The sequence below is a fragment of the Dama dama genome, chromosome 30 (assembly GCF_033118175.1).
Source record: "Dama dama isolate Ldn47 chromosome 30, ASM3311817v1, whole genome shotgun sequence".
Lineage (NCBI taxonomy): Eukaryota > Metazoa > Chordata > Mammalia > Artiodactyla > Cervidae > Dama > Dama dama.
The window spans coordinates 15370677-15383541 of NC_083710.1; the positions used below are offsets into that span (position 1 = coordinate 15370677).

At 44.9% G+C, this 12865-nt stretch overlaps 1 pseudogene; it reads right to left on the reverse strand.

Annotated features, from left to right (window-relative positions):
- Positions 1-8755: 8755 nt before the first annotated feature.
- LOC133049700 (cell division control protein 42 homolog) lies at positions 8756-12412 on the reverse strand (annotated as a pseudogene).
- Between the last annotated feature and the right edge of the window lie 453 nt (positions 12413-12865).

The following is a 12865-nucleotide window of genomic DNA, read 5'->3' on the forward strand; positions in this document are numbered from 1 at the left end:
TATGTCATGTACCAATCTTGACAATAATACACAGAACAGTTTCACAATCTTAAAAAAACCTCTGTTCAACCTATTTATGCTTCCTTCTCCTTGCCTCCCAGCCCCTCGGAATCATTAATTTTCTTATTGTCTGGTTCTACCTTTTCCAGAATGTCTTGCAGTTGGAATATATATTCTTTCACTTAGCAATATTCAATTCAGATTAATAAAGCTTTCTGTTGAATTTTCTAATAAACCTTAAAATCTAATTTTAAAATCTATTTATTAAAAAAAAAAAAAAACCCAAAAAGCTTAAACAAACCTGCAGGATTTTTCAAATGTCTTTTCATGGCTTGATAGTTATTTCTTTTCACTGAATAATATTTCATTGTATACCAGTTTACTTATCTGTTCACCTACTAAATGACATTTTGTTTGCTTTGAATTTTTGCAGTTGTGAATAAAACTGCTATAAACACTCGTGCTGGTTTCTGCATGGACATAAGTTTTCAACTCATCTTGGTATATACCAAGGAGTGTGACTGCTGGATCACATGCTAATACTATGTTTAACTTTGTAAGGAAGTGCCAAAATGTTTTGCAAGGTGATGGCTCTTCTGTTTTGCATTCCCACCAACAATTAATGAGCGTTCATATTGTTCCACATCCTCCCTAGCATTTGGTATTGTCAGTATTTTGGATTTTATAGTGTACAGCCTTTAAACTTGCCTCTCTGGAAAAAATTCGGAAGGATCTGATCATATTTTAAACATCTAGCAATATCTACAAGGTTGTTCAACTGTGGTGCCAGAGAGCAGTAGGTATGAATTCTCTCAAATATGCAAGTCAAGAATATTAATAGATGCTTTGGTGGTCTCATAAAGTCTATGTTTCCTGTTCTGGAAGTAGTGCTAAAGTATTTTCATTAATTCTCTTAATAGAAATGCTAATAACTAGTCCAGTACAGGTCCTTTCACTATCATCCCCAAATTAAAGATTCTGGAATTCTAGTTATTAAGGAGAATTTTAAATAAAAATATTTAACAAAGAGACTCTGTACTGAGCCAGATCCTAGGAGCTCAGCATCATACATGCCCAAACATCCTTTGAATTAGTCTGGTCTAATGTATGCTTTACAAAATTCTTTTTATATTTGTATTTGTCAACATTGCCTCACTATATTGTTGTATAGTCGCTAAATCAAGTCCAACTCTTTTGCAACCCCCATGGAATGGGGCCCACCAGGCTCTTCAGACCATGGGCTTTCCCAGACAAGAATACTGGAGTGGGTTGCCATTGTCTTCTCCATGCCTCATTATTGTTGTTGTTACTCAGTGGCTCAGTCGTGTCTGACTCTTTGCGACCCCATGGACTGCAGCATGCCAGGCTTCCCTGTCCTTCACTATCTCCTGGAGTTCCTCACTATAAAATCCTCAAAATAAATTGTGCTCAGTCGTCAAGTTTTAACTTTTTCATATATGCCTTTAACACTATTGTTTGCTTTCTATTGCTTTTCGCAAAAAGCAAAATATTTATTAGACACTTTGCTATAAGGCCTATAGCAGTACTCAATAAAATTTTCTGTGTTGATAAAAATGACCTCTATCTGTGTTATCCATTATGGTAGCCATGAGCAACATGTGGCACTTAAAACACTTGAAATGTGGTTAATGCAACTGAGGAACTGAAGTTTTAATTGTAGAAACACAGCATTGGCAGCAAAAAATTCAATGGGGAAAGGAAAGCCTTTTCAACAGGGCTTTCTGGTGGCTCAGATGGTGAAGAATCTGCCTGCAGTGAGGGAGATCTGGGTTTGATCCCTGGGTTGGGAAGATCCCCTGGAGGAGGGGATGGCAGTCCACCCCAGATTTGGAGAAGGTAATGGCAACCCAGTCCAGTATTCTTGCCTGGAAAATCCAGCAGCATTGGCAGCAACAAATTCAATGGGGAAAGGACAATCTTTTCAACAAATACTACCAAAACAACTAGATCATAGTGAAAAAAATTTCACCTTAAAACTGACACTGTTGAACTTTAAACCTAATCCCTGTGCCACACACACACACACAAAAAATTGATAATTAAGAAATATCTTCAACTTCTCCCACCCCCTGGAAATTATCCTACCATTTTGTGATTGGAAATAGGTAACCACAGCAAGAGCTGACTCATTGGAAGAGACCCTAATGCTGGGAAAGATTGAGGGCAGGAGAAGGGGGTGACAGAAGATGAGATGGTTGGATGACATCAGTGACTCAGTGGACATGAATTTGAGCAAACTCTGGGAGACAGCGAAGGACAGGGAAGCCTGGCATGCTGCAATCTATGGGGTCACAAACAGTCAGACACGACTTGGTGATTGAACAACAACCCCAGTAAACCATCTTTTCCCACATGACTCATATTAGAGTCATCGTCCTGTCTTTCTCACGACTACCATAAGGCTCACAGAAGATTCCCTCATGCACCTGTGAGAAGGTTAAGCACAGACCTTTCCATTTTTGCTTGAGCCTACCAACAAGGCCAAACACAGGGTCTCCATGTCCCAGTCCTTTGTCTTATGAATGATTAACTGAGATGAGAAGGGCACCACCCATGGGGGGCACTCCCTGGTGGTCCAGTTAACCACTGGACTCAGCTCGTTGGGGCATGCGTTTGACCCCTGGTTGGGGAACTAAGATCCCAAAAGCCCTGCATCCCCAAAAAAAGTAACAAACCCAAAGTACCTAGACACCAAGAGGCCAAGTAGCTATACACATTTCCTAGTCAGCTGACCAAGACGTCCCCAAGTTATTAAAGCAATTCTAACTATAAACCACTCTACCTATAATTTGTCTATATCCTCCCTATAAAAAAATCTAAGGCAAACTCACCCCAATTTGGGGTCCAAACTGTCCTCCATAACGGCAACAGTCTGAATAAACTCAGTTTCCTTACTTGTTTGGCTTTTGTCTTTGACAGTTTGGTGCCACTGTGTTAGTCGCTCAGTCGTGTGCAACTTTTTTGTGACTCTGTGGACCATACACTGCCAGGCTCCTCTGTCCATGGAATTCTCTAGGCAAATACTGGAGTGGGTAGCCATTTCCTTCTCCAGGGAATCTTCCCAACCCAGGGACTGAACCCAGGTCTCCTGCATTGCAGGCAGATTCGTTACCATTTGACCACCTTGTTTGGTTTTTGTCTTTGATGGCACTTTGGTGCCATTACTGGAATGGAACTGGAAATCCATCTCTAGGCCCCCATCTGCTCCACCCAGATCCTAAGGCTTTCTGAGCCCCAGTGCCATGTCCCTGAAGCGGTTTATGCTGGAGTCCAGCTTCTGATCCATGTACTCCAGACAAGCGTCCACAGTAGCATGGGAAGGATTTGAATTTGGTTTGGGGGGGCAGGTGCCATCTCTTGGTTTGATTTTGTTGCTAGATATTGTTTTATAGCTCTGTGGTGATGTAAATGAGAAGGAAAATCTAAAACAGAGTGGACATATATATAATTGATTCACTCTTCAGGAGCTAACACGACACTGTAAAGCTGCTATGTTGTTGTTGTTGTTGAGTCATTCAGTTGTCTCTGACTCTTTGCCACCCCATGGACTGTAGCCCATCAGGCTCCTCTGTCCATGGGATTTCCCAGGCAAGAATACTGGAGTGGGTTGCCATTTCCTTCTCCAGGGGATCTTCCCAACCCAGAGATCGAATCAGCGTCTCCTTCATTGGCAGGCGGATTCTTTACCATTGAGTCACTAGGGAAGCCACTGTAAAGCAACTATACTTCAATAAAAATTTAAAGAGAAAAAAGACCCCTTCCCTGAGACCAAAAGACAACACTGAGTGTTTCTGGGACTAGGTAGCTATTGCTGAGCCCAATCCCTTGTTTTTGCATGAGTGCCTCTCCCTTCTATGCCACAACAAAGAAAGTAACACTGAGCCACTAAACAGTGGACTTGATTTCCACATCAGTGTTTTGAAATCTAAAGAACTCTATCCTCTTCTCCCACCTCTGCACCCCTCAGTTACTCGTTACCCTTTTCCCTTTCTATACACAAAAAAGGAGGACATGTATATCTTTGTTTGGGGGATGGTTAGAAGCTTTCTTTTTTTCTGTAAACAGACTACTGCCACAACTGTAGCTAAGCTGGTACCAGAAAGAATTTTCCATATATGGGGGCCCCTTGCTTCCTCCCTGGTGACAGAGAAACTCACTTCAACAGTCAGGTTACTCAGGATATTCAACAAGTACTTCCACCACCCTCCATCCTCTAGAAAAATAAAGCAGACCAACAGTGCTCTTAAATTCAAACTAGTCAAACTACCTGAGGCACCCAACCTACCCAAAATCTTGCACTTGGTCCTGCTGCTGCTGCTAAGTCACTTCAGTCGTGTCCAACTCTGCGTGACCCCATAGATGGCAGTCTACCAGGCTCCCCCGTCCCTGGGATTCTCCAGGCAAGAACACTGGAGTGGGTTGCCATTTCCTTCTCCAATGCATGAAAGTGAAAAGTGAAAGTGAAGTCGCTCAGTTGTGTCCAACTCTTAGTGACCTCATGGACGGCAGCCTACCAGGCTCCTCTGTCCATGGGATTTTCCAGGCAAGAGTACTGGAGTGGGGAGCCATTGCCTTCTCTGGCACTTGGTCCTAGTGATCCCCAAATCCTTCCCCTTCCAGGCAATACTGATTATTCCCTTATGAATAATGGTGTATTATGAAAAAATACTGCAGGTCAATGGAGATTTCTTACCTCTTCTGAAACTTAAGTGACCCTAATTTGACCTAATCTAGTATCTATCCTTATATCACTTCACATTGGTCAGAATGACTAGCATCAAAAGTCTACAAACAATAAATGCTGGAGAGGGTGTGCAGAAAAGAGAACCCTCCTACTCTGTTGATGGGAGTGTAAATTGGTACAAGCACTATGGAAACAGTATGGAAGTTCCTTTAAAATTAAAAATAGAAAAAAAAATTAAAAATAGAACTACTATATGACCCAGCAATCCCACTCCTGGGTGTATATCCAGAGGAAACCATAATTCAAAAAGATACATGCACCCCAATGCTCACTGCAGCACTATCTCTAAAAGCCAAGACATGGACGCCACCTAAGTGTCCATCGACAAAGGGTGGATAAAGATGATGTGGTACATCTATTCAATAAAATATTACTCAGCCATTAAAAAGAATGAAATAGTGCCATTTTAAGCAACATGGATGGCCCTGGAAACTATCATACCAAGTGAAGTAAGACAGAGAAAGACAAACAGGATATCACTCATAGGTGGAATCTAATTTTTAAAACTATATAAATGAACTTATTTACGAAACAGAAACAGACTCACAGATTTTGAAAACAAACTAATGGTTACTAAAGGGGAAAGGTGGGAGGAAGGAGGAATAAATTAGGAGCCTAGGATCAATTTACACACAGTACTATAGGTGATGCTAGTGGTGAAGAATCTGACTGCCAGTGCAGCAGACACAAGAGACTTGGATTCAATCTCTGGGTCAGGAAGATTCCCTGGTGTAGGAAATGGCAAGCCAATCCAGTATTCTTGCCTGGAAAATTTCATCAACAGAGGAGCCTGGTGAGCTACTGTCCACGAGGTCGCAAAGGGCCAAACACGACTGAGTGACTAAGCACACACATATAAAATCGGTAAATAACTGACAAGGACCTATTGTGTAGCACAGAGAATGCTACTACAGCCTATTTGGAAAATAAGCTACATGGGAAAAGAACCTGAAGTTATATATGTATGACTGAATCACTTTGCTATACATCTGAGACTAACACATTATAAATCAACTATACTCCAATAACAAATTTTTAAAAATATCTATCCTTAAATACTGTTTTATTAACTACACTCTCATTTATCATCAGCAGGGCAGGTTTCCTTTCCCACCACAGCCCCTACATGAACTCCAAATCGGAGATTCAGTCTTCCGGAAAAAACACAGAGACCAATCTTGAACCCAAATGGAAGAGATCTTACACTGTCCTAAGCAACAGTCCTGCTACGAAACTACAGGGAACACATGTACTTTATGTTTCACAGTTTAAAAAGCTGCAAAGTGGGCACCCTGGGAGGAGGCAGAGGCTTACTCCTTCTGGGGTCCCCTTCACGACGCAGCTGGGAGGGTGGAAGCTCAGTATTTGCTCCAGCAACTAAAAGAAGAGCGGGGACTTCCCTGGTGGTCTAGTGGTTAAGACTTCACCTTCCAATACAGGGGGTGCAGGTTCGATCCCTGGTCGGGAAGCTAAGATCCCACATGCCTTGCAGCCGAAAAGCCAAAACAAAACAGAAACAGTATTGTAACAAATTCAATAAAGATTTAAAAAGAAGAAGAAGAGCGAAGTATACTCCCCCAAACCCCCCAAGCTTCCCTTCTGGGTTCTCACAGAACGTTCCGAACAACAAGCAAAAAAAAAAAAAAAAAAGGAAAACCATTCCCCCTTCTCAGTTGAGAGCCTAGAAGTCACCACTCTGTCCTAGTAGCGATTAAAAAGCTGAATGGGCTGAAAATCAACAACTCTCCTTGGATCCTTGAGGGAAGGGAGGACATAGGGCACGCTCCCGTGCCCAAGAGTGGAGAGGCAAAAGCCCGGACTACTGGCTTACCGAGCACAGAGCCAGGAGTGGGAACCGAGGCAGGAACCGGGGCTGACGCAGGCAGACTCGAAATACAGTTGCCAAATTGCTAGACGCTCAGTGTGGATAACCGCAGAGGTAAAAAACGCCGGAGAATCCACTCAAAGCAGGGGCGCCTCTGACTCCCTCAGCGTGAGAGTTTTCACAGCTAACACGGCAGAACAACCGCCTCATTCCTCTGAAGGGTGAGGGGAAACGGAACCTGTTCTTAAATACCCCAGGGCTCCCTCTTAATGAGGCCTGCCCTCAGGAGAAGCTAATTAAATCAGAGCCTAGTCTGCTGGGGTCTTACAAGAGCCTCACCTGGGGGGGAGAAATAACCAACTCCACTTAACCACAGCCTCCACGTGGGAAAAAGGAACTACACAGCTGCTGCCCACTTGGTCCTATCCATGGGGAAGAAGCAAAAGTTGCTAAGCCGTGTCCCCCTCTGCAACTCCATGGACTGTAGCCTGCCAGGCTCCTCTGTCCATGGAACTCTCCAGACAAGAATCCTGGAGATGGGGTGGGGGTTGGGGAGGGCGGCAGGAACTCTACCATCTGAGCCACCAGGGAAGATCACCCTAAGGGGATGGAAGACAGTAAAAACAATAAAAATCAAAACACCTGAAGCTCACAATTGAGTGGCCTAGGTGACCCAGAAGGCCGAAACGTCGTCGTGACCAATAGGACTTTCCCTGCCCCACCTGGCTGCCACGTTAGTACCAGTCTATTTAGAACAGTCCCTTTTACCTCGCACATCAAGTCTGGCTATCAAGGAAAAATTTTAAAGTCCAAACCACATTTTTTTTTTTTGGACCGGGGCGGGGAATGTATTTTAACTGTATACTCAATCCATTTGGACTTCCCTTGTGGCTCAGCTGGTAAAGAATCCGCCTGCAATGTGGAAGACCTAGGTTCAATCCCTGGGTTGGGAAGATCCCCTGGAGAAGGGAAAGGCTTCCCACTCCAGTATTCTGGCCTGGAGAATTCCAAGGACTGTATAGTCCATGGGTTCCAAAGAGTTGGACCACGACTGAGCAACTTTCACTCAATCCATTTTGTGTATTTCAAAAGGCACAATACTTTTCTACATTTATCACTGAAAAAAGAAAGTAACTTAAAAAATCAGCTAATGGCAGACAAATTTCCTTGAGAGCTACAGACACATATATAGTGCATCCTAGAACAGGGGAGGAGCAAGACAGGTTCTCCCCATTTTCGTGAGTTTCATTAAATACTGGACCTGCTTAAGGGTCAAGAGAAAAGGCAACTCTTACAGAGTATATATTAATATAGCTTAGTTCCACCAACCAGGGATAGAATCCGGGGCCCACAGCAGTGAAAACACCAAGTCCTAACCACTGGACTGCCAGGGAATTCCCCTAAAGGATTATATTATTAAATGAGGCATTTACTGTACTCCTTTCTGAGAGTACCATGTGGGGAACATGTTTTCTAAACTAAATTTAGGAAGTAGAATGTGGAATCAGTTCGTCCTCCTCCCCTTAAGGGCTGTTCAATGGTTTAATGAATTAAAAACACAAGACTAAATAAAACCAAATCCTATACACACTTCCTGCCCCACCCCACCAGAAAAAGGAAAAAAAAAAAAAAAAACAAAAAACAAAACACCACCAAGATTCCCAGGTGGTCTAGTGGTACAGAATCCGCCTACCAATGCAAGAGACACAGGAGATGTGGGTTTGACCCCCAGGTCAGAAGATCCCCTGAAGGAGGATATGGCAACCCACTCCAGTGTTCACGCCTGGAGAATTCCATGGACAGAGGAGCCTGGAGGGCTTGCAGAGAGTCGGACACGACTGAAGTGACTAAGCATACGGCACGCACATCCTAGATTGCTCTCCCGAGTGGAACATAGGAACACCTTCAGCCACCCAAATCAGTCTGTTACAGAGCCATCACAAGTGTGCCTTGCTTTTAATCAAAGCAACAGCAACAAATTCTTTTTGGAAATAACAAAACAAAAACTAGCACTGATCATTTTTCTGACAATCCACGATTACTCAAAATTCACTGGTATTGAGAGAGGGAAGGAGGCCATATCTATGGGCCTTGTCTCACAGAAGTACATGTAAGTAGGTGCAGTTTTTGTTATTATTCCACAAACAAATTTTAATTTGTAATCCTTAGTTTGACTGAAATATCGCTTGTAGGATCATGCAGACACCAGCTATGCAGAAACACTCCTGGAGAGATGCTGACAGCAGCACACACCTGTGTCTCTTCTTCAGTTCTGGAGTCTCCAGGGCAGCCAAAATTGTTTGGTTAAATACATTCTTTATGCCTTTCTGTGTGAGTACAGAACACGCCACATACCTGGCAAACTTCAGGCCACCCAGACCAGTTTTTCAACAGTCTCTGGGGTGATAGGATTCTGTTCATTCTTGGCAGGTTTCTCAACAGCAGAGGGGTCATCTCTGAGGTCAGTTTGGGTCCTAACAAGCAAGAAAGGAGTGGTGAGTTAACTATGGCACTCACTTTTTAAAAAAACATGTATTCATTTGGCTGTGCCGGGTCTTAGTTGCTCCATGCTGGATCTAGTCCCTCAACCAGGGATGGAACCCAGGCCCCCTGCATTGGAAGCACAGAGTCTTAGCCCCTGGACCACTAGAGAAGTCCCAGACACCCATTTTTCTCTCACATTTTCGAATGAGGATGAAGGGCCCCCTGGAAGACAGACTAGAAATATATCTAAGTAAATAAGTGTGAGTCGCTCAGTCATGTCCGACAGTTTGTGACCCCGTGGACTGAAGCCAGCCAGGCTCCTCTGCCCATGGGATTCTCCAGGCAAGAATGCTGGAGTGGGTAGCCATTCTCTTCTCCCGGGGATCTTCCCAACCCAGGGATCAAACCTGGGTCTTCCACATTTCAGGCAGATTCTCTACCATCTGAGCTCCCAGGGAAGTTAGAACTACATTTGTTTGTGGGTAACTCAGATCATAATCTATCATCGTCCTCTTGCCCTGCAGTATCAAAAAGTCCAAGACTGGACATATGGCTGTCCACCGATCATAACTGTTGACTGTATAGTTGTCAAAAACAGTACATACTCAGATGGAAATTTGTTGTGTAGGATATCAGAAAACATGTTTTGCCAACAGCACCATCATCCACAGCAACATAGTCAACTGTCTGCACTGTTGAAACACTTGCGTATCTGCTTTAAATATTTCACATTTAATGATGACTTCAGCTCCTCTGCCCACAAAAACCACATTTTGACGAGAAACGAGAACCAGATATGGCAGGAATGTTGGAATTTATCAAGCCAGAAGTTGAAAACAACTCTAAAGACTATGGTCAGTGTTCTAAGAACAAAGGTGACAGCATGCAGGAAACGGGCAACTGATGGGTAAGCAGAGAGAAGCAAATTCTAAGAAAGAAACCAAAAAGAAGTGATGGAGGTTCCAGTTCAGCATGGTTACATAGGAAAATCCTGACCTCACCTCTTCCTATGGACACGCTGAATTGATTTTTCTTTTTAATTTCTTATTTTAATGTTTGGCTACACTGCATAGCACATGGGAGCTTAACTCCCTGACCAGGGATTGAACCAGTGCCCTCTGCATTGGAAGATGGAGTCTTAAACCACTGGACCTGTGGGGAAGTCCCTTTATTATTATCCTTTTTTTTTTGAGATACCGAATTTAAGTGGAACAATTTCCTCTGAAAGAAACCTAAAAAATGGCAGAGAAACCCTTCACACCTGGTAAACAACAAGAAAAGCCACAACGAAGCAGGTGGGAAAGGCAGAGACACAATCTCACCATAAGCCCCTCACCCCCAGCTCGGGTACCCACAAAGGGGGGAATCTCAACACCTGGAGCTTCTCACTGAGGAATGAAGGGTTTGTACCCCATATTGGACACCCCAGCCTTTAAGACCTGCTCCTGAAAGACAAGCCCCCACAACATCTGATTTTGAAAACCAGCAGGGCAGACCACACAGGAGACACTTGGCTCTAGCAAACCGAGGGCTGGTGTGCTGATCCACCGGTGCCAGGGCCCAGCGCAGAAGCAGCCCTTTGAAAAGTGCCCAGGCTTTTTGTGAAAAGGACTTCGCTGCTTTGACTGTGTTGGCCTGAGGGTACAGAGGCCTGCTGGGAAACTCCGGGGATGGAGGCTGGCAGGTGCGATCTTCCTGCTCTCCCTCTTTTTTCTAACTTTCATTTCTACTACTTTTCTTTCTTTTCTTCCTCTTTTCGGTGGATGCCATCTTTGCTTCCCCCGACCCCCGCCACCTTGCTCCAGCCAGTAGGTGGATCTCCACCCTGCGGCGCTCCAGAACACCACTATCTCCCAAAGGGGAAACTTCTACACATGTCCACTGTCCCCGTTTGTATACAGGCTTTGCCAGGTGCCAATGCAGGAGATGTAAGAGATGCAGGTTCAATCCCTGGGTCAGGAAGATCCCCTGGAGAAGGAAATGGCACCTCACTCCAGTATTCTTGCCTGGAGAATCCCATGGAGAGAGGAGCCTGGTGGGCTACAGTCCCTGGGGTCGCAAAGAGTTGGACACGACTGAAGCGATTAAGCACACACACCGGCCCATTTGTGTGGTTTTTTGACCTCTGTCATTTCTTTACTTTTCTCTGTTTCACTGAGGTTTTTTCCTGAAGTTTTGTCTTGCTTTGTTTGTAACGCGTTCCTGGGTTGCTTCATTTTGCTTGACACTGTGTTGCTTTCTATGCATTAGATGCCATAGTCACCTCTCCCTGTCTTGCTGGGTTGGCCTTGTGTAGGAGCTGAGAGCTTTATTGTTTGAGCTGCCCTAGTTCTTCATTGTTTCTCAATTTCCTTGTGAGTCAAGTGGTATTTTACTTTTAATAGCTCCCAGTGGTTGAGGGTGTGCCAAGACCAGCCAGTGCCAAAGGAAAGGACTTTCATTCTCAGGCCCCACAGGACTGTAATAATCAGAGACACAGTTCTTGGCAGGGTGCCACCCCAGGACACCGCACCGATAGCAGACTGAAATGCTTCTCCAGGCTTTCTGAGAAAGAGACCTGTTTTCTTTGTTCAGGAGTTTTGGCCTAAAGGATGGGCTGCTGCTTTGACTCGCTGATATGGGCCTATGGAGATGCTCTTGGGGAATGAAGACCCATGAATGCAATCTGCCTTTTCCCTCTGTCTTGCTCTAGCTCACCAATATCTTCCAAAAAGGAACCTGTACCCTTATCTGGTCCCTGACTTTTGCCACTGCTGCTGGCAGACACCTCTGTCACCTGGTTCTGCTGGCCAGTGGGGTTTCTGCTCCAGGAGTCCTACAACAGGAATCAAGGAGAAAGAATTCATAAACCTCTACCATCCCTGGGGCATGGTCAGAGGCAACAGACCCAGAAGCTTGGTCTTTCTGTGGGAGAGGCCTATCAGTTTATCATCATAGCTGCTGCCCGAGGGGCAGGCTTCTAATGAAAGGCACATCTAAGGCTGACCTTAAACATTTCCTGAGAACTTGGAGGGTGATGCTATCTTTATGATTTACCTCTGCTCGGCTCCAGTGGGCCAGCATCTCTTTGAGAGGAGCTCTTATGCTTATCTGGTGCCCCAGTTCTTACCTCTGGTCCTCTGGTTTTGGCAGCTTGATTCCTTGTCTCTGGTGGCCAGGGGCCCCTGTATTCCTGCATGCACAAGACTCTAGCAATCTGATAGATAGCCCTTGGCAGGCCACCACCACCTGGGTACTGCACAGAGAACCGCCTGAGATACACCCCAGAGCTTTTTGAGGAAGAGGCCAACTTGCTTGTCCTGGAACTTTGATTTAGGGGCAGGCTTGCTGTGGGGCATGCATCTAGAGGCATCGAGGGGGCTTCCCTGGTGGCTCAATGAAGAAGCTGCCTACATTGCAGGAGACCCGGCTTCAATCCCAGGGTGGGGAAAATACCCTGGAGAAGGAAATGGCAACCCAATCCAGTATTCCTGCCTGGAGAGTCAATCCCATGAACAGAGGCGTCTGGAAGGCTACAGTCCAGGGGGTCACAAAAAGCGACTAACACACACACAGAAGCATCAGGAGGCTATGGAGGGGCTCAGGAAATGTCAGCCAGGGGACCCCATCTTTATACTCTCCCCTTGCCTGGGCTTCCCTGGTAGCTAAGACGGTCAAGAGCCCACCTACAATGCAGGAGACCTGAATTCGATTCCTGGGTCAGGAAGATCCCCTGTAGAAAGGAATAGTAACCCACTCCAGTATTCTTGCCTGGAAAATCCTCATGCACAGAGGAGCCTGGCTGGGGCTAG